The sequence below is a fragment of the Mixophyes fleayi genome, chromosome 5 (assembly GCF_038048845.1).
Source record: "Mixophyes fleayi isolate aMixFle1 chromosome 5, aMixFle1.hap1, whole genome shotgun sequence".
Lineage (NCBI taxonomy): Eukaryota > Metazoa > Chordata > Amphibia > Anura > Limnodynastidae > Mixophyes > Mixophyes fleayi.
In genome coordinates this window covers 178,509,720-178,532,770 of record NC_134406.1, presented here as the reverse complement: position 1 = coordinate 178,532,770, position 23,051 = coordinate 178,509,720, and positions in this window count along the sequence as shown.

The following is a 23,051-nucleotide window of genomic DNA, read 5'->3' as shown; positions in this document are numbered from 1 at the left end:
CCCATGTTTTGCCCACACCATTAATTTGGTGGTGCAGCATTACCTCAAGAGTGACAGGGGTGTGCAGGAGATGCTTGCGGTGGCCCGCAAAATTGCTGGACACTTTCGGCATTCAGCCAGTGCCTACCGCAGACTAGAGGCACATCAAAAAAGCTTGAACCTGCCCTGCCATCACCTCAAACAAGAGGTTGTGACGCGCTGGAACTCCACCCTCTATATGCTGCAGAGGATGGAGGAGCAGCAAAAGGCCATTCAGGCCTACACAGCCACCTACGACATAGGCAAAGGAGTGGGGATGCGCCTGAGTCAAGCGCAGTGGAGACTGATTTCCGTGTTGTGCAAGGTTCTGCAGCCATTTGAACTTGCCACACGAGAAGTCAGTTCCGACACTGCCAGCTTGAGTCAGGTCATTCCCCTGATCAGGCTTTTGCAGAAGCAGCTGGAGAAAGTGAGGGAGGAGCTGGTACACCATTGCGATTCCACCAAGCATGTAGCTCTTGTGGATGAAGCCCTTCGTACGCTTTGCCAGGATCCGAGGGTGGTCACTCTTTTAAAGTCAGAGGAATACATTCTGGCCACCGTGCTCGATCCTCGGTTTAAAGCGTATGTTGTGTCTCTGTTTCCGGCGGACACAAGTCTACAGCGGTGCAAAGACCTGCTGGTCAGGAGATTGTCCTCTGAAGAGGACCGTGACATGCCAACAGCTCCACCCTCATTTTCTTCCACATCTATGGCTGCGAGGAAAAAGCTCAGTTTTCCCAAAAGAGGCACTGGCGGGGATGCTGATAACATCTGGTCCGGACTGAAGGACCTGCCAACCATTGCAGACATGTCTACTCTCGCTGCATTGGATGCTGTGACAATAGAAAAAATTGTGGATGATTACTTTGCTGACACCATCCAAGTAGACATGTCAGACAGTCCATATTGTTACTGGCAGGAAAAAAAGGCAGTTTGGAAGCACCTGTACAAACTGGCTCTATTTTACCTGAGTTGTCCCCCCTCCAGTGTGTACTCGGAAAGAGTTTTTAGTGCAGCGGGGAACCTGGTCAGTGAGCGGCGAAGGAGGTTGCTTCCTCACAACGTTGAAAAAATGATGTTTATAAAAATGAATAATCAATTCCTCAATGAAGTACAGCACTGCCCTCCAGATACTACAGAGGGACCTGTGGTTGTGGAGTCCAGCGGGGACGAATTGATAATGTGTGATGAGGAGGAAGTAGACACTGTAGGGGGAGAGGAATCAGAGGTTGAGGATGAGGACGACATCTTGCCTCAGTAGAGCCTGTTTAGTCTGTACAGGGAGAGATGAATAGCTTTTTTGGTGTGGGGGCCCAAACAAACCAATCATTTCAGTCAAAGTTGTTTGGTAGGCCCTGTCGCTGAAATGATTGGTTTGTTAAAGTGTGCATGTCCTATTTCAACAACATACCTCTCAACTGCAGCTCATCCCTCCTCTGCGGGGATAATGTCTCCTGTGCTCTGACACGTCACTCTGTGTACTCTCAGCCTCAGGATCTGACACTACAGCTACCATGCCTCTTGTAGCAGCCCTCACTCCAGGGCCTCTTCCATGTGCAGTGTCCCCCTCTCTCTTGGGTTCACTATAGTGGCATGGAGTTCTCCCCCTCATCCAGGGCACACATTCCTTGCCCTGGCTCAGTCACCACGCTCAGACTTCCAGGCAATGCTGGGGGAGCCTGGGAGCTTCCACCCCAGGTCCCCAGCTACAACTCTCCTCTCCTGTGTCTTCTCTCTCTTTCTGACACTTTAAAGATCGTGCCTTTAAATGAAAAAGTCAGTCTTCATTGCACGACTATGTGCAAGTGCAACAGGGACATTTTTTTGGGTTTACAAAGTCAAACAATAACACTTCGACCCTGTCTGTCTGGGGTCTCTCAATGACGAATTGTCTGTAGCATGTTTGGAGGAGGTATTGTGGCCCCGGTACCAAATTGTGTACCGGGGCCACCACACTACGCAGTCAAGATACTTGTTTGGTGGAATTCAGACCAGTTGAGGGTTTTATTATTATATTGTGTGGACCACTCTATCTATACCACACTACAACTCTATACCACTCTATTTCCTACTTTAATTCTATTTAATTCTATTTCCTACTTTAATTCTATTACTAATTAATTACCATAAAGAGGAACAAAATAAACCAATTTTACCAAAAGTATAATATGACTTAGACTTACAAACACTACACTTTAAAGATCGTGCCTTTAAATGAAAAAGTCAGTCTTCATTGCACGACTATGTGCAACAGGGACATTTTTTTGGGTTTACAAAGTCAAACAATAACACTTCGACCCTGTCTGTCTGGGGTCTCTCAATGACGAATTGTCTGTAGCATGTTTGGAGGAGGTATTGTGGCCCCGGTATCAAATTGGGTACCGGGGCCACCCCACTATGCAGTCCAGATACTTGTTTGGTGGAATTCCGACACGTGGAGGGTTTTTTAATTATATTGTGGCCTCGGTACCAAATTGTGTACCGGGGCCACCACACTACGCAGTCAAGATAGATAGATGCGTATTGCGTATCATAGATAAAGTACATTCAGTGGTGTGGGGCAAATTGAAAAATATTCCAAATGCACTGACATTATCAAAAACAAGAGGTTGTCACACGCTAAAACTCCAACATGTATATGATGGAGAGGATGGAGGAGCAGCCGTATGTGTAGTGTAATGCAGATCTGTTGAAGGTTTTTTATATATTTTATTGTGGTGCCCAGTGCCCACTCCTCTACGCAGTCCAGGTACATTTATTGGTGCGAATCATAAAAGTTCAGGGTTTTTAAGATATTGTGGTGACCCACTCCTCTACGCAGTCCAGGTACAATTATTGGTGCGAATCATAAAAGTTCAGGGTTTTTAAGATATTGTGGTGACCCACTCCTCTACGCAGTCCAGGTACAATTATTGGTGCGAATCATAAAAGTTCAGGGTTTTTAAGATATTGTGGTGACCCACTCCTCTACGCAGTCCAGGTACAATTATTGGTGCGAATCATAAAAGTTCAGGGTTTTTAAGATATTGTGGTGACCCACTCCTCTACGCAGTCCAGGTACAATTATTGGTGCGAATCATAAAAGTTCAGGGTTTTTAAGATATTGTGGTGACCCACTCCTCTACGCAGTCCAGGTACAATTATTGGTGCGAATCATAAAAGTTCAGGGTTTTTAAGATATTGTGGTGACCCACTCCTCTACGCAGTCCAGGTACAATTATTGGTGCGAATCATAAAAGTTCAGGGTTTTTAATATATTGTGGTGACCCACTCCTCTACGCAGTCCAGGTACAATTATTGGTGCGAATCATAAAAGTTCAGGGTTTTTAATATATATTGTGGTGACCCACTCCTCTACGCAGTCCAGAAAGATACCTTCTTGCAACGTTTTGGACTAATAACTATATTGTGAGGTGTTCAGAATACACTGTAAATTAGTGGAAATGCTTGTTATTGAATGTTATTGAGGTTAATAATAGCCTAGGAGTGAAAATAAGCCCAAAAACTTGATTTTTAAACTTTTTATGTTTTTTTCAAAAAAAATCCGAATCCAATACCTTAAATCCGAACCGAGACCTTTCGTCAAGTGTTTTGCGAGACAAATCCGAACCTCAAAAATAACGAAAATCCGGATCCAAAACACAAAACACGAGACCTCAAAAGTCGCCGGTGCACATCCCTAGTTATTAATACTTTGTGCATATCATCGTGGGATCAAGTTCAGTGTGCCCGTGTATACTCTGCATTACATTTATCTCCCCGTGCTCCTCCTCACATATATATTTCAGTGGTACAACTTGCTAGTGGCAGACCACTGATTCCTGTTCCCTGTGTCACCTGTTTCCAGTATCCTTCCACATAGCAGTGGTACAACTTGCTAACGCAGACCACTAACTTCCTGGATTCCGTTCCCTCACCTAGACAGCGGTACAACTTGCTAACGCAGACCGCTGACTTTCATCACCTCCTCCTTACTTCTGGACATTCCTTCTCACTATAGCAGTGGTACAACTTGCTATCCGCAGACCACTGACTACCCTCACGTTTCCTTTGTCCATTCAGTTCCTCGTGTACTATTACCTATATATTACCAGTGCTGCTAGTCATAGACTTTCCACGAGCATTCTCTACCATCTGCTGTCTCCTGTTCCGTGATCACCCCGCTACCAGAGTACCATATTACCACCTATATTGCTCTGGTAAGTCCATCACCTGGTGATCCCTGGGTAAAGACTCCTAGTACCCGTGACAGTAAGATCAGGCCATGACAGACCCAGATTCGGAACCTACAGCTAAAGAGATGCTGCAGCATCTGGTTACCCGTGTGGAGCAACAGGATGCTCGCCAACAGCTGTTACTACAATGTTACCAGGCGTTAGCCTCCCAAGGAACATCTGGACAGAATATCACAGCTAATGTTGAAGCTCCTGTGCTTTCCTCCGTTTCCCCAGTGCCATCCCAGGTGTCTACGGCTTCCACGCTTCACCTGCCTACTCCGTCAAAGTATGATGGAGACCCCAAAACTTGTAGGGGTTTTCTCAACCAATGCTCAGTTCATTTTGAGCTCCAACCTCAAAATTTCTCTACTCATCGTTCCAGAGTGGCCTATCTTATTTCATTGTTTTCTGGACAAGCTCTGGCATGGGCTTCCCCTCTGTGGGAGAGGAACGATCCAGTATTACAGGATAGTGCCAAATTTATTTCTATGTTCCGAAGTGTATTCGATGAACCAGGTCGTGTAATCTCCGCTGCTTCCAGCATTCTCCGTTTACGTCAGGGTTCTTGTACAGTAGGCCAGTACGTCATTCAATTTAGGATATTAGCCTCTGAACTTCAGTGGAACACTGAAGCGTTAATTGCCGCCTTCTAGCAGGGGCTCTCCGATAAAATTAAAGATGCACTGACTACCCAAGAGCTACCTACGTCATTAGAAGATTTGATTTCCCTCTGCCATCGTGTAGACATGAGGTTTCGTGAAAGGGAATCTGAAAAAACAACTTCAGTTAAAGCACCTCTTCGCTCAACCCCTCAACTTCGTCCAGCTTTATCTCCTGTGATCCCCATGGAGATAGGACGTTCCAAATTAACTTCTGAGGAGAGGAACCGAAGAGTAAAGAATAGACTTTGTATCTATTGTGCTGATTCCACACATTTGCTCAATTCATGCCCTAAGAAATCGGGAAATGCCAGGCCCTAACTAGTTCTGGAGAGGTGAAGTTAGGGTCCCTGGAGTCCTCTCCATGTTCTACGAAATTAAAAGTCTGCGCTTTTGATGTTACGATTTCTTTTGCTACCAAGTCCTTTGAGTCCCAAGCACTTATTGATTCTGGAGCAGCGGGAAATTTCATTTCTAAATCCCTAGTGAATCAATGGTCCCTACCAGTGATTACTCTGAAGACACCGATTACTGTGACTGCTATCGACGGATCACGTCTTATCAATGGTCTCATCACCCAGAGTACGTCTCCAGTAACGCTTCAGATTGGTGTTTTACACCAAGAAGAAATTTCGTTTTTAATTCTTCCTGTTACTACAAGTCCGATTGTTTTAGGCCTTCCATGGCTTCAATGTCATTCTCCCCAGATTGACTGGCACACTCCTCAAGTTACGTCTTGGGGAGCTGAATGTCATCATCGTTGTCTCTCCCAAGTCATTCCTCTTAAAATACAGCAATCTTCCATTTCACCTTCCTCACCGGGACTTCCTCCTCAGTATGCTTCATTTGCCGATGTATTTGATAAAACTCAGTTTGAACGTCTTCCTCCTCATCGTTCATGGGATTGTCCGATCGATCTTCTACCTGGCAAGACTCCTCCTAGGGGTCGTGTGTATCCACTTTCTTTACCTGAAACTCAAGCTACCTCTGAATACATCCAAGAGAATCTCCAGCGAGGATTCATTCGACCTTCCACTTCTCCCGCTGGAGCCGGGTTCTTCTTTGTAAAAAAGAAGGATGGATCACTACGCCCCTGCATAGATTTTCGTGGACTTAACGCCATTACTATTAAAAATCGGTATCCCATTCCTCTGATTACTGAGTTATTTGATCGCATTAAGGGAGCTTGGATCTTTACCAAGTTGGATCTTCGTGGTGCCTATAATTTAATTAGAATCCGGTCCGGTGACGAATGGAAGACAGCTTTCAACACCAGAGATGGGCATTATGAATATTTAGTAATGCCTTTCGGGTTATGTAATGCCCCCGCTGTTTTCCAGGGCTTCATTAATGAGATCTTTCGGGACTTGTTACATGTATGTGTCGTTGTCTACCTGGACGACATATTGATCTTTTCACAGGACCTGCCGTCTCATCACCAACATGTGGCAGAAGTTCTTTCCAGACTCCGGAGAAATTCATTATTCTGCAAACTAGAAAAATGTTCATTCGAGTTGCCCCAGATTCCATTTTTGGGTTATATTGTCTCCGGAGTTGGTCTGCAAATGGATCCAGAAAAGGTGAATGCTGTGTTACATTGGCCTCAGCCAACTACTCTTCGTGCCATTCAGCGTTTTTTAGGTTTTGCCAATTACTATAGACGCTTCATTCAAGATTTCTCTTCAATTGCATCTCCTATCGTGGCCCTGACTCGTAAAGGGGCCAATACTAAGCAATGGTCATCTGAGGCTCTCCAAGCCTTTCAATTTCTTAAAGAGTCCTTCTCCTCTGCTCCCATTCTTCGACAGCCTGATGTGACGCTTCCCTTCTTCCTAGAAGTAGATGCCTCTAATGTTGGCTTAGGAGCCATTCTCTCCCAAAGATCGGAGCAACAAAAATTCCATCCTTGTGCCTTTTACTCTCGGGGTCTCCTGCCTGCGGAGAAGAATTACACCATCGGGGACAAGGAGTTGCTGGCTATTAAAGTAGCATTAGAGGAGTGGAGATACTTGTTGGAGGGAGCTCGTCATCCTGTGACAATTTTCACGGATCATAAGAACTTGTCATATCTACAGTCTGCCCAATGCTTGAATCCTCGTCAAGCAAGATGGTCTCTTTTCTTTTCTCGTTTTGAATTAATCATAACCTTCAAACCAGCTGCAAAGAACAAGAAAGCTGACGCTCTATCCCGAGCCTTTGTGACATCCTCTGACGTTGAAGAGGTTTCCAACCACTCTATACTAGACCCCAAATGTATTTCGCTGGCTGCTTCTTCCACTAAAGTGCTACCATTTGGGAAGACCCTCGTGCCTCCTACTCTTAGGAGAAAAATCCTTTCGTGGTTCCACTCTTCTCGTTTTTCTGGACACTCTGGTGAACGCAAGACTTTTGAGATTCTCTCTCGAAGTTACTGGTGGCCTTCTATGAGGAGAGATGTCAAAGAGTTTGTAGCCGCTTGTGAATTGTGTTCTCAGTTTAAGACCTCCCGCAGAACTCCAGCGGGTTTGCTTCAACCACTACCCATTCCGTCCAAGCCCTGCACCCATATTAGTATGGACTTTGTTACTGATCTTCCTCCTAGTAAAAACTGTAATACTATTTGGGTAGTGGTGGACAGATTTTCGAAGATGGCTCATTTCGTCCCTTTGTCTGGTTTGCCTTCCTCTTCTACTCTGGCTGAGCATTTCGTCAAAGAAATCTTTCGTATTCATGGATGTCCGTCTGAGATTGTGTCAGATAGGAGGAGTACAATTCGTTTCCAGATTCTGGCAGGCCCTTTGTAAGACCTTGGGCATACGATTAGCACTCTCATCTTCCTACCATCCTCAATCAAACGGACAAACTGAAAGGGTCAATCAAGATCTTGAGACCTTTATAAGGATGTTCTCATCAGCCAATCAAGACAACTGGGTAGAATTGCTTCCTTGGGCTGAATTCGCTCATAACAACATGTACCATGAGTCATCTTCCAAAACTCCATTCTTTGTGGTTTACGGTCACCATCCGTCTTTTCCGGAATTTCCTGCCCTCCCTCCCACCCAAGTTCCTGCTGTAGAGACTGTTTGTTAGACCTTAAAAAATATTTGGTCCCAGGACAAAACCTGTTTAAAGAAGATATCTGCCAAATATAAGTCTTTTGCAGATAAAAAGAGGCGGGCTATTCCACCATTGAAAATTGGAGATCGTGTCTGGTTATCCACCAAAAATATTCGTTTGAAGGTCCCATCTATGAAATTCGCTCCTCGTTTTATTGGTCCGTATAGGATCATTCAAGTGATAAATCCAGTTTGTTTCAAACTTCTACTTCCTAAGAATCTTCGTATTTCCAACGCCTTCCATGTGTCCTTGCTCAAACCTCTCATCATCAACCGTTTCTCGGTCCCTCCTTCAGCACCTCAGCCAGTTCAAGTTCATCAGGAGGAAGACTTTGAGATTACTCATATATTGGACGCAAAAATTTCGCGAGGAGTTCTTCGTTTCCTCGTTCATTGGAAGGGCTTTGGTCCTGAGGAGCGTTCATGGATCAAAGCTGAAGATCTCAACGCTCCAGCTCTTCTTAAGAAGTTTTATTCCAAATTTCTGGACAAGCCCGGTTCCAGGTGTTCTGTGCCCACCTTTAAAAGGGGGGGTACTGTCACTCACCAGACTGTGAGTGCTTCTTCCCGTATGTTTAGGAACCGTGGCCGTCCACCATCCTGAGGGTCTGCGCATGTGCAACCCTTTCAAACCTTCAGTACATGTTCCTTTTAGTTAATTGGCTGAACAGGCAACACTCCCTATTTAAAGCACCTGCTGTCTATACCTCGTGGCCTGATCTTGGAGTCTCATTCCCCATGAGCCTCTGAAGGTGTTCCTGTGTTTCCTCGTGTATTCAGCCCAGCTGATTCCTGTGGTTCCCAGACCACTTCAACTCCCCTGTGGTTTCCAGACCACTTCAATTCTCCTGTGGTTTCCAGACCACTTCAGCTCTCCTGTGTTTCATCGAGACTGCACCAGCTGATTCCTATCCGCTGCCTCCGTGCACTACAGTTATCAGCTCACTTCAACTCTCCCGTGTTTCATCGTGACTGCTCTAGCTGATTCCTATCCGCTGCCTCCGTGCACTACAGTTATCAGCCCACTTCAACTCTCCCGTGTTTCATCGTGACTACTCCAGCTGATTCCTATTCGCTGCCTCCGTGCACTACAGTTACCAGCTTACTTCAACTCTCCCGTGTTTCATCGAGACTGCACCAGCTGATTCCTATCCGCTGTCTCCATGCTCAACAGTTCCAGCTTACCTCAACTCTCTCGTGTTTCATCGTGACTGCACCTGCTGATTTCTTTCCGCTACCTCCGTGTATCTGCAGTGTCCTGCTTATCGCTACCCTCCAGTACTCCTCGTGTCTGCAGCCAGCTGATCCGCTCTCCGTGCTTCTACAGTGTTCCTGCCTGTGTCAACTCGCCTGTCTGCATTGGATCAACGCTCCGCTGCTGTCTTCTCTGCCATACCACTTCTACTCTTCAGTGATCTCCAGGTGACCAGTCCTATATACTACTGCTTCCTGAGTATTGTTTCCATCGTTGCTGGTCTACCTACCTGTGCGCTGCACCTACTTGGATACCGCTTCCATTTCCCTGGAACTTCGCATCCTGCCGGCCTCCTGCCGCTCAGGTATCCCTGCACTCCTTTCTGACAGCCTGCTCTTCTGAACCACGGTATGCATACTTATCATTGACTGTGCTCGTGTATTGCATACCTTGCTGGACTGAGTTGTTCTTCTCTGGAGTTGCCTATCCACTGAGACTATTGCCATCATTTGACTGTGTTACCTTGTAGTCTGGATAGTTCCTGTGACTTTGTATATTTGTGCAGTGCTGCTCAGTTATTAATACTTTGTGCATATCACCGTGGGATCAAGTTCAGTGTGCCCGTGTATACTCTGCATTACATTTATCTCCCCGTGCTCCTCCTCACATATATATTTCAGTGGTACAACTTGCTAGTGGCAGACCACTGATTCCTGTTCCCTGTGTCACCTGTTTCCAGTATCCTTCCACATAGCAGTGGTACAACTTGCTAACGCAGACCACTGACTTCCTGGATTCCGTTCCCTCACCTAGACAGCGGTACAACTTGCTAACGCAGACCGCTGACTTTCATCACCTCCTCCTTACTTCTGGACATTCCTCCTCACTATAGCAGTGGTACAACTTGCTATCCGCAGACCACTGACTACCCTCACGTTTCCTTTGTCCATTCAGTTCCTCGTGTACTATTACCTATATATTACCAGTGCTGCTAGTCATAGACTTTCCACGAACATTCTATACCATCTGCTGTCTCCTGTTCCGTGATCACCCCGCTACCAGAGTACCATATTACCACCTATATTGCTCTGGTAAGTCCATCACCTGGTGATCCCTGGGTAAAGACTCCTAGTGCCCGTGACAACTAGTGGCAGCAGCTTCAGCATTAGGAGGAAGTGGTTCTTCATCTTTCCCTACTTTATCCTCCAAATTTTGGTACTCCATTATATGCAGCACAAGAGAGCGTACCCCTAAACCACACACACTCGGCAAAGCCTTTACAAATTATCTGCGGCACAGGAGAGTACCACTGGACTGGAGTTATACAGCAGTACCTATTTTTTGGTACAGCAGCAACAGTGAACGTAGTTTGACTTTGAAATAGCAGTACCTATTTTTTGGTACAGCAGCAACAGTGAACGTAGTTTGACTTTGAAATAGCAGTACCTATTTTTTGGTACAGCAGCAACAGTGAACGTAGTTTGACTTTGAAATAGCAGTACCTATTTTTTGGTAGAGCAGCAACAGTGAATGTAGTTTATATAAACTATATAACGTATTTTTATATATTGCAGTACTAATATTTCTTGACTGCAGGAACAGTGAACCTATTCATATATTGCAGTAGAAATTTTTAGAGACTTTTTTTATAATTTTTTTATTTTATTTTTTTAATATTTTTGTATACGTTTTTTTTTTTTTTTAAATCCAGTATTTTTATTGAAATTTTTTAAGATATAAACATACTAAACAACAAAAAGAAAAGAAAAACAATCGCATACATATCGGAATTAAATGACGGAATTTACAAGATTACATTAAAGCATAATAATAATAAATGTGCTATATTCATTCAGGATCATACATCGTAAATGCTTATACATAAGTATGTTACACATGCAGGGTTTATTACATGGACTAAGATACTTATTATAAGAACTGTGGTAGCCATACATTTAAGTAGATAGAGCATCTGTACTAGATGACATAGGATAGAATGGGGACTCTAACCATCTGTACCATATATTCTCAAATTCCTTCAGAGCTTGTCTGCTAGTATAAACAAATCTCTCGTGCCTTATGGTGGTATTGACCAGTGCCTTCCAATTTTTAACCGTGGGACTCGTCGAGGCCAACCACAGCCTCCTTATACAGACCTTAGCCAACATCAATAACTGTGAAATGTACATTTTTGTCAGTTTATTAACTTTCCCCTTCAATCGGAGCCCAAAGAGACAAGTGGCCGGTGAACTAAGAGACACTTCAATTCCAGTTACCTGAATACATCTCCTGATCCTTCGCCAGAAGATTTGTATACATGAACACTCCCATAGAAGGTGCCAAAAGTTAGCATTGATCGAATTGCATTTCGGACAGTTAGGGGTAGCATCCGGGCGAAATTTTGCTAATCTAATAGGGGTAAAGTAGGCCCTGTGTAAGATAAACACCTGTATTTGTTGAAATTTTAATGATGAAGTATAACCTTTAGTACTGTCTGTAACCATTTCCCACTCCTTGTCTGATAAAGGGCCAATATCTATTTCCCACTGATTCCTCAAACCATCCAAATCATCTGCAGTGGATTCATACAGAAGACATGAATACATTCGAGAGATCAGACCTCTATAACCCAAGGCCTGTAATTGTTTCCTCAGTGGATCCACCCCAAACACCAAAGTCTCCCCTTTAAATTGTGTGTTTAGGGCGTGTCGTAACTGAAGGTAAGAATAAAACATTGTTCTGGGTACAGAGAATTCCCCAACCAACTGTTCGAAGGATTTAAGTACATTTGTATCATAAAGCTGACCTACCGACACCACACCCAACCGAGACCACTCCCTGGCCCTCTTCACTGTATTCAACTTCTCAAATTTCTTTGCCCCCCAGATAGGAGTATATGGATCAATGTCAGTTTGTTTCATTATTTTATTACAGATTGTCCAAATCTTAACTGCCTGAATCAGGAGCGGAGGAGCCCGCATACCAAGCCGCCTCGCCAGCAGTGACTGTAAGGGAGTGTGATTAGAATTAAATTGGTGTACCAACACCCAATGTAGCTTATGGTAATCGGGGTCCGAAACCCATGCCTTAAGGTGGACCAATTGAGAGGCAAAATAATATAATTTCAAGTTAGGAAGTGCAAATCCACAGAAGATCTGGATCTATACAGCGAGCTGAGCTTGACCTTAGCCCTTCCCCCTCTCCAAACCAATGAAATCAAATAGCTATCAATGCATCGGAAAATGGAGGGTGGAATATATACAGGTGACTGCTGGAGTATATATAAAAACTTTGGCTGCACCATCATCTTAATTAAATTTATACTACCGGAGACAGAAAGTGGGAGCTTCTTCCATACATGAGTTTTTTCTTTAATGTATTTGATCTGGGGCCGCAAATTAAGTTCTACATATTCAGCGGGGGTATTAGAGATCCATATTCCCAAGTATTTGAATTTCGATGCCCATTTTAACTGTAAGCCTTCTGGCATTGTCACGGGACACTCCCATCCCAGAGGGAACACGCTAGATTTATCCCAATTAATTTTTAGGCCGGAAAAAAAACCAAATCCATCAACCACCCACAGCAAATGTTTTAGGGAAGTGTCGTGATCTGAAAGGAACAACAGCATATCATCTGCATATAATGCCACCTTATCCTCTCTGTGCTCTGATCTAAGTCCCACAATTTCTCTATCATGCCGGATCTTACAGGCTAGCGGCTCTATTGCTAATTCAAACAGGGCTGGAGACAACGGGCATCTCTGTCTAGTACCCCGCTCTAATTGAAATTGTTGAGAAAGATGCCCATTGACACAGACCCGCGCCACTGGATGTGAATACAAAAGTTTAACCCATTTTATAAATTCCGGGCCCACTCCAAATCGGGACAATACCTCCCACAGGTATGGCCACTCCACCGAGTCAAACGCCTTGGCTGCGTCCAAAGACACCACAACTTCGCTCTCAGAAGAGGGTGACCGCACCTGCAGGAGAGTATACAGCCTTCTAAGATTGATAGACGTGGACTTGCCCGGCATAAATCCCATCTAATCCGGATGAATTAATTCCAGCACCACTCTACTTAACCTCAAAGCCAGTAATTTTGCTAGAATCTTAACATCATTTGACAAAAGTGAAATCGGGCGGTAGGACTCAGGGTACAACAAATCACCACCACTATTGCCTCTGCCATTGAAGGGGAAAGAGCGCCAATCTCACCCAGTTCGCTGAATGTATCCAAAAACCTAGACACAAAAAAGGGCCGGTGTTTTTTATATAATTCAATTGGGATTCCATCTACTCCAGGGGCTTTACCATTAGAGAATGACATAATAGCTATATCAATCTCTTCAAGAGTAAAGGGTGAGTCCAAAAACTCCCTACTATCATCGGAGAGGACAGGAAGGGAGATACCATTCAAATACTGCTGTAACGTATCCATGTCATATCTGACCTGTGACTTATATGTATTTGTGTAATATTTATGAAATACCTCAACAATATCAGGCATCAGATACTTCTTAACCCCACTGTCATCACAGATAACCGGTACTGCTGCATCTGCCCTCTCCGCCCTTGTCAGATAAGCCAGGAAGCTACCATTTCTATCGTCCTCTACATATCGTACATGCTTAGAAAACAGAAATTTACGTTTGGATTTCTCAAATACATACTCTACCCACTCTCTCTGGGCCAACTGCCATGTTCCCCTTGCAACCTCACTTTTGTCCGCAATGTATTGTGCTTCTAAGGATTTACACTTTTTCTCTAATATCTGTTCTTTTTGTCTGGACGACTTTTTAATTTCAGCTATGCCAGCAATTAATGTCCCCCTTAGGAAAGCCTTAAAAGCATCCCAAACTATAGGTGGCCTTGCTGTTACCAGATTATCTAAAAAGAAGCCTTCCCAGTGTGTCACCAAGGTCGCTCCTGTACCCATCAAGGAAAGCCAGAAGGGATTTAATTTCCAAAAGCACTGGCCTCTATCAATTGCAAAATCAATAGATAGGCAGAGGGGCGAGTGGTCAGAGATCCCCCTAGCCCTATATTCCACGCTCCTCACCAGCGGTACCAGAGAGTGTGACAGCAGAGCCAGATCAATTCTTGAAAATGCATTATGTGATGTAGAAAAGCAGGAGAATTGGACCTCCTCTGGGTGCCTCAAACGCCATACATCTACTAACCTCATTTCCTCAACCAGAGCAGAAAAAGCCAACTTAGAGTTGCCAACTACAGCATTTTTCTCTCGCCATCTGTCCACCTCTCCATTTATCACATTATTAAAATCCCCTATACAAATGGCTGGAACATCTGGGAACAATGCCATGAATTCTCCACATTTCCTTAACACCTCACCATTATACGGTGGGGGTATATATACAGCTAACAGAATCACTGGAACCCAATTAATGACAGCCTTCATCAGTACAAACCTTCCCCCTGCATCCACTTGAATTTTTTCCAAGGAGAAGCAGAGACGTTTATGTACCAATATAGAGACCCCTCGAGAATTAGTCGTGTACGTAGAGTGGTATGCCCTACCTACCCATGCTTTTTTAAGGGCGAGTATTCCATCACCGTGTAAGTGAGTCTCCAATAGACAAACAATATCAGGATCATTTTTTCTAATTTGTCTTAGTACAAGAGAACATTTCACAGCATTATTTAGGCCCCGCACATTCCAGGAGAGAATTTTCAGCTCCTTATCAGATGTACCGGAATACATATAATAGTAGTCCCTCTTATCTCACTACCCCACATCCCTACAGAGCATACATTGACATACTTATAAGCATACTTGCCAACTTTTTCTTGTTGGCTTCAGGGAGATCCCGGGGGAGAGGGGCATGAGAGGGCGGGGCTTGACGAATCACATAATTTTGGCCAATTACAGCAGGGGGCGGGGCTAAAATGATGCAATATTTGCGTCATTAAGTCCCGCCCCCGCCACTTATCTATTGCGGGGCGAGAACCGGGAGGTCTCCCAGAAATGCGTGAGTCTCCCAGACATTCCGGGAAAGTAGGCAACTATGCGTTAAAGAAAAGCAGCTAATGAATCTCTACAGACTGAAGTGTCTTTTACATTTCTGTCTCCTTTACTGAAGTCATGTTGTCTTACCTGTCAGATTTTGATTAAATCTTGGTCTCCATGAAAATGGCCACCTCCAAAGGCATCAATAAATGGACATAGGACACAATTTATGAACTGTGTCATCATGCCACAGATGGCGAAGACAACCACGTCTTGTACTGGCTCAGCATCAGGGAGAATGCCAGACTCTTCAGGGAGTGAGGGAGATCACCCCTATTTCAGGGAGTCTCCCTGACATTCAGGGAGAGTTGGCAAGTATGCTTATAAGCACATATAATCCTTGTCTATATATTTGCGATAACATTAAAACTACCCACAACTTAAATAACTTTAATACTAAACCCATACCCCCACCCTGTGTACTCCACCCAACTTAAGTATACCTTAAACCCTAACTAAAATTACCTTAAGATATTCAGCAGGCCAGCACACTACCAAAAAAGGTCACCCGCCAACCCGCAATATACCAGAAGATAGAGGAAGGAAGAGGAAAGAAAAAGGAAGGAAGGAAAAGGGGCGAATTGAGACAAGAGAGGAAAAGAACGGCCTTAAAGCCATGGGCTCTCAAGCCCATTACATATTTTTTTTTTTTTTACAGTGGACCTTTCAATATTAGTTTGAAAATCACAGACCCCACCTGAGCGAAATACATTTTTTTTTATTATTTTTTTTGTACCACAGAAGAGAAATTACATTATGTATAGCAAATACCATGCATAATATCAATGACAAATCAGCAATGTCCAAAGGACTAGCAGGAGAGACATAAAAAAGTACTCATCCAGCATCAGCGTCCAGCAGCAGCTAGGCGGTCCAACCAAATTGCAGCCTCTCGGGGAGTATCAAAAAAGAATGTACGGCCCTCCGAAACCACTCTCAACCGGGCAGGGAAAATCATGGCATATGGGATCTGTAAATCTCTCAATCTTCTCTTCACCGGAATGAATTCAGCCCTGTTCTTTTGTACATCCAGAGCGAAATCAGGATACATTGCTACTCGCTGACCATTGTATTCCACTGAACCTTTCTGCCTAGCCAAGTGTAGAAAAGGTATCTCGGTCACGATAGTGCAACAATTTGGCTATGAAGGTGCGTGGGGGGGCTCCAGGAGGGTGTGCTTGAGTTGGAATACGGTGGGCCCGCTACACTGCGAATTGGGCTGTAAATGAATCTGTACCAAACAGTTGGATTAACCACTTTTCCAAGAAGGATTCTGGGGAGACACCTTCTGCTTTCTCGGGCAATCCAACCAACCGAATGTTGCTGCGACGCAAACGCCCCTCCATATCCGTAAGCTTTTGTTTAAACAGAGAGGCTTGCGACTCCAGAATCTCCAACCGGCCCGCAACTGGTGCAGAAGTGTCCTCCAATATAGACACACGTGTCTCCACTTCACCCACTCTCTCCATGATTTTTTGCACGTCTTGCCAGAGAAGAGAGAGGTCCACCTGCACCTCTCCTATTTTATCCGTAACACGCTTTTCAGATGCCCCAATGGCCTGCAGGACCTGCTGTAATGTAACTTCAGGGTCCGCCAGTGGAGCCGACAAAGGGGGGGTAACGGGATGTGATGCATCTCCTGAACCAGAGGCTGTAGTGGAGGAGCGAGCAAAGCGGTCCAATTTTCCCGCTGCGGTGGACTGGTTATGTTTGCCCATAATTTCACAGGAAAGATGGGATGATATTTATCCTATAATTTTATATGCAACCCTGTAACCTGTATAGCGTTAATTACATATAGGTGTACAGCTCAGTGTCACTCACCGGACCGTGAGTGCCTCTTCCCGGACATTTAGGAACCGTGGCCGTCCTCCATCCTGAGGGTCTGCGCATGCGCAGCCCTTTTCTACCCTTCAGTGTATGTCCCTTTAACTTAATTGGCAGATCAGGCAACACTCCCTATATTAAGCACCTGTGGTCACCACCACGTTGCCTGATCTTGGAGTCTCATTCCCCATGAGTCTCTGAAGGTGTTTCCTCGTTTATTCTGCGCTGCTGATTCCTGTGGTTTCCAAACCACTTCTACCTCTGTGGTTTCCATACCACTTCTACTACTGTGGTTCCCATACCACTTCTACCATCAAGTTCATCATCAAGACTGTGAGCTGATTTCTATCCGCTGCCTCCGTGCACTACAGTCTTCTATACCACTTCAACTCTATCTCATATCATTGTGACTGTGAGCTGATTCCTATCCGCTGCCTCCGTGCACTTCAGCCACTCTCCACATCTACTCACCTGTTCATCATCAAGACTGTAAGCTGATTCCTATCCGCTGCCTCCGTGCACTACAGACTCCAGCTTGCAACTCGTCTGTGTTTCAACATCGTGACTGTTAGCTGATTCCTATCCGCTGCCTCCGTGCACTATAGACTCCAGCTTGCAACTCGTCTGTGTTTCAACATCGTGACTGTTAGCTGATTCCTACCCGCTGCCTCCGTGCACTACAGACTCCAGCTTGCAACTCGTCTGTGTTTCAACATCGTGACGGTGAGCTGATTCCTATCCGCTACCTCTGTGCGCTGCAGTCTTCATCTCATCTCTCCCGTGTTTCCTCGAGACTGCTGCTATTATTGCCATTTGCTACTCCCGTGATCAACAGCTCCTGGTCTACTCTGCTCACCCGTGTTCCATCGCTATTTGCACCTGCTGGTTGCTACTGGTTACCGCCGTGTGTCCGCAGAGTCCTGCTCCTGCTGCCAGCGCTAATCGTCCATCTGTTGCTGATCCGCTCTCCACACCTTCCTGTGTCCCACTGGTCTCTACCCGCCTGTCAGCATTGGATTCGTGTCTCATCTGCTATCCTGCTGCTAGATCATCACCCTTCTCCTGGGTCCGCCAAGAGTCCAGTTCCGTGTTCTACCGATTCCTGTGGATTCGTGTCCCTGTTGGTTTACTTACCTGTGCGCTGCACCTACTAGACCTCTGCTTCATCCATCCAGGGACTTCTCATCCTTCCGGCCTCCTGCCGCTCAGGTATCGCTGCACTCCTGTCTGACTGCCTGCTTCTGAACCACGGTATGCATACTTCTCATTGACTGTGCTGGTGTATTGCATATCTTGCTGGACTGTGTTGGTTCTCCTCTGGAGTCTGCTATCCGCTGAGTCTGTTGCCATCATTGACTGTACTATCTTGTTCCGGATTACTTCAAGAGACTTTCCATATTTGCAGTGCTGTTCAGTCATTCATATATCTATATTGTGCATATTACTGTGGATCGTGTTAAGGTGCCGTGTTTACCCTGTGTTGCAGTCTCTCCCCGTGCACCTCCTCACATATATATTCAGTGGTACAACTTGCTAGTAGCAGACCACTGATCCCTGTTTCCAGTTTCACCTGTTCCAGTATCCTCTCACATAGCAGTGGTACAACTTGCTATCGCAGACCACTGACTCCCCGGATACCTCCACTTGGATTCCATTCCTTCACTCAGACAGCGGTACAACTTGCTATCCGCAGACCGCTGACTCTCATCACCTCCTCGTTTCTGTTGGACATTCCTCCTCACTATAGCAGTGGTACAACTTGCTACCGCAGACCACTGACTACCTTCACGTGTCCTTGTCCATACAGTGCCTCGTGTACTACTACCTCCATATTGCCAGTGCTGCTAGTCATAGACTTTCCTGAGCATCTCATCATCTGCTATTTACTGTTCCGTGATCACCCTGCTACCAGAGTACCCTATTACCACCTACGTTGCTCTGGTAAGCCTACCACCTGGTGATCCCTGGGTAAAGACTCCTAGTGCCCGTGACACTCAGATTGTATTGCTAGCAGTGCATTGCAGCCAGTTATCTTCACAGAGAAAGGTATATCTCCTCCAACAACACTGATAATGATAATCAAATAAGTCCAGAGCCCAATTCAGTTACTCCTTACTTGTACAAGGATATAAATGTACCTGTATCAGATGGATATCACAGGCTGTGTTCACCTAGGCCAGTATGTGGTATTACAGAGGCGCTATGTCCCAGCAGTCATCAACTGCCACAAACTGCCACAGACTGCCTGTAGTATTCCTCTACCCAGATGCTCAACTCTTTGTCTCCCAGTCTCGGGTAAAATGGCAAGAGCACTATCAAAACAGGTACACTATGTACAGCAACTATTCGGATGCACAGTTTTTGGTCCAAAAGTTTCTTTATTCCACTATAACGGAGATCAACAGGATATCTGGGACGGAGAGCTCGTAACTGTGCTTGCTACTCCATGCTCGTCAAGGCCACGCCATGGTATACGTTTTTTTTTACTTTTTTTTAATTATTTTTGTATAAATTTTTTATAAATTTTTTTTTATTTTTTTATAACTTTTTAATAATTTTGAAATAACAATGCCCTTAGCAGGACAGAGCACAGGACAAAGCACCACTGGACTCAGCAGGACAGAGCACTGGACAAAGCACCACTAAACTGATCAGCAGGACAGAGCACAGGATCTCAAAGGAAACCACTGAAAAGCAGGACAGGAGCTCCCTAATTACAACCTCCCTCATGAGTGATCACAGCCAGAATGAAGATGGTGGCCGCGAGCGGTGAATTTATGACATCCGAGTCTCGCGAGATCCGACGCGAGACTTGGATGTCATAGCCTCGTTTTGGATTTATTTTGCGGGCGGAAATACCCAAACAGTGCTTGGATCCCGTCGGATCCGCACTGTTCGGGTGGGCTCGGATTAGCGAAATCCGAGCCCGCTCATCACTAATATATATATATATATATATATGTATATTTCATCATTTATCATGCTAATATCATGGTGATGTTATTAGTAGAGAGACCAACAAATAAACATTCATGTTATGCAGCATAGATGAGCCCCCAGTTTATATTGTGCCATAAAGTTGTGCCTCAAGTTTATATTATGCCTCATACTCACTCTCTGGAGACTCAGCACGGACATTCACGCATCATTTGTTCCACAAGGAAACCATGGAGCTGATTCATTAAAACAGCTGAAGATTATCAAAATGTAACTGTTGCATTTCAGCAATATTTGGTTGCTTTAATAAGGCAGCTGCAGAGCTCTGGAGTGCCAGAAACAAGTGGCCCAAATAGCACGTCTGGCACACATGCCGGGGATTGCCTACCCCTGCTTTAGCAGATGACATAGAGGGATTACTATCATCATGACTGATGCCAGCAGCTGCTTGATGCTCCTGGTCTTCTGTGGACTGATGTGAATCCATATCGATGGCACAGAGCAAAGTGACTGTAGACTTTTAAGAACACTGCCAGCCCTATTATTTCAGCACTGAACACTGCCACCTCTCCTGTTTCTGGGTGAGCTATGGCACAGTAGAATGTGACTGGAGACTTTCAAGAACACTGCCAGCCCTATTATTTTTATTTAAGCAGTAAACACTACCACCTCTCTTGTTTCTGGGTGAGCTAAGGCACAGTAAAATGTGACTGGAGACTTTTAAGAAGACTGCTAGCCCTCCTCTTTCTTTTTCATTAATCATCCCCAACTGCACTAGAGACTGCCAAGAACCCTGCTACTCCTTCTGTGTCTCTCTGTGAAATGGCGCCAGATCTCCATGGAGGGCGGTACTTATAGAATCCAAAAATTGTGAGATTCAATGACGCAACAATGACGTTTTGTCTCGTTTTCAGTTCTAAGGGCGCGTGATAGTACGCCTTCTGTGAAGTTCAGGTGGGCTCGGTTTAGCCCAAGCATCTCTACTTCAAACTAACTTTTGATGAGTCTATCAACAATTGCCACTCATCTGGCTATCGCTGATGTCCGAGAGCCTCCATATATTGTTTGCATGCCCCTGTGCATCGCTCTCTACGGCAAAGGCCTGGTTGCTATAGGTGAAAACGTCTCTCATGTCTTGTTCTAAGACTTCATCTAGATTTTCAGTGTAAGCTGTTACACATACTTGTGTTTATTACATAGTGAGGACCCATGTCTCGATAGTGCGTCATAGTAACACCCCTTTCCTATTACCTTCTCAATACCATAGATTGTAAGCTTGCGAGCTGGGCCTTCTCACCTCTTTGTCTGTTTTACCCAGTTTGTCTACTAGTTTACTATGTTTGTCCCCAATTGTAAAGCGCTACAGAATATGTTGGCGCTATATAAATAAATTATGATGATGATGATGATGATGAATATGAAAATCAAATAATGTGTAGAGGCTGTTGGTTACCAAAGTTATCACTTGAGATAATCAGTTATCACTTGACATAGTCAGCAACTGTGTATTGATTCAAATATTTTTAATTCTCATTACGGTTGTTATCCAATTCTTTACTTAGAGTTTCACAGCTAACCAGTTTGCCAGCCTTTCAGTGAAGATGGTTTGCCATGATGCATGTGACACAATCATGCTTTCCAGGCACCCTGAAGTCTGGATAAATTAAATACATTTTATCAGGTGAGTCTCCACAATTTTGATCTCCTCCCTATCCCAGTTCTTTCACTTCTTTACAACCTCAAAGAAAGCATAATTGTCCATTACAGATGAATCTGACAAACAAAGATAAAACAAAGTACTTTGAGTAATAAATTATTGTGCTACACCAACCTTTGACAACCTTGGTTGTGCTTTTGTCCTGCATTGCCGGATTCTTACATTGTCCCTCTTGTTTAAGAAATGTGTCAACAGAATGCATCATTGTCTTTCTGGTCTTGGGGGTCGCTCATCCTCTGACTCGTCACCCTGCAGCTGAACTGGTTCTGAAGAAATAAATAGATAGAAGATAGATAGATAGATAGATAGATAGATAGATAGATAGATAGATAGATATCAACCCACATCATCTAATAATCTGTAATTCATTAAACATCAAGTGTAATTAAAAGCAAATATTTTATTTCAGTGCCAAAAATTTTATAAAGACAATTACTATTAGGTTCGGTGGTAGTCATGTAATCAGCACTTTAAATGCGACACAGTTTACAACTACAAAAAAATACTTATTACCATAACAGTGACAAGTTAAAAATATCTACTTACCATATAACTGACAGGCACTATTTCTGGCAGGTGTAATTACCTCCACATATAAAATGAGACCTTCACAAACATCTACACTAACAAATCACATTACTTGTAATGGCCAGGCTGAAAACGGCATAGGGGGGTAGGTGGTGGCTAATTAATGGGTGTAATTTTGTTTGTGGGGTGAAGGTGGGTCAATTTAATAGTGGGGACTATTAATTTAAGATGGGGTGGTTTGGGGACTACTGAATGTGGGGGTGAGTTTGGGGAGAATGAGGTCTCTTTATTAAATGTGACTATGAATTATTTAATGGCAGTGATGGTTACGGGAAATAGGTATATTTCTAAAATGTAAATACTATTAATTTATTGCTGGGGCTGTTTGTAGGGAGGGAAATAGGTTTATTTATTAAATGTGAATACTATTATTTTAATGTTGGGGCTGGATCAAGGCCTAATTATTAATCGTGGGTGGTATTGATTTAACGCCGGGGCTGGCTGTAATTTTCTAAATGTACCCATTTTTTTTCAAAATAGGGCCCCCAACATTCCAGGATCCAGACAAGCCTAAAGAAACCTGCAGCCACAGGTGGTGAAAGCGAGAAGAACATATAGGAGAGAGCAGGAGAGTCTGTGAAATGTTGTGATTCTAGTGGGCCAATCCCAATTTTTGGTGACCGTTCAATGGTGTACACAACAATGCAGGTTTCTTTTCTCTAGGAGGGTGGCCTGGGCACGCCCAATGATGCATAGCCACGCCCCCAATTGTATGAACATAAGAATTAGATTTTTCTTTACATTCTCAACTATAAGGGGGGC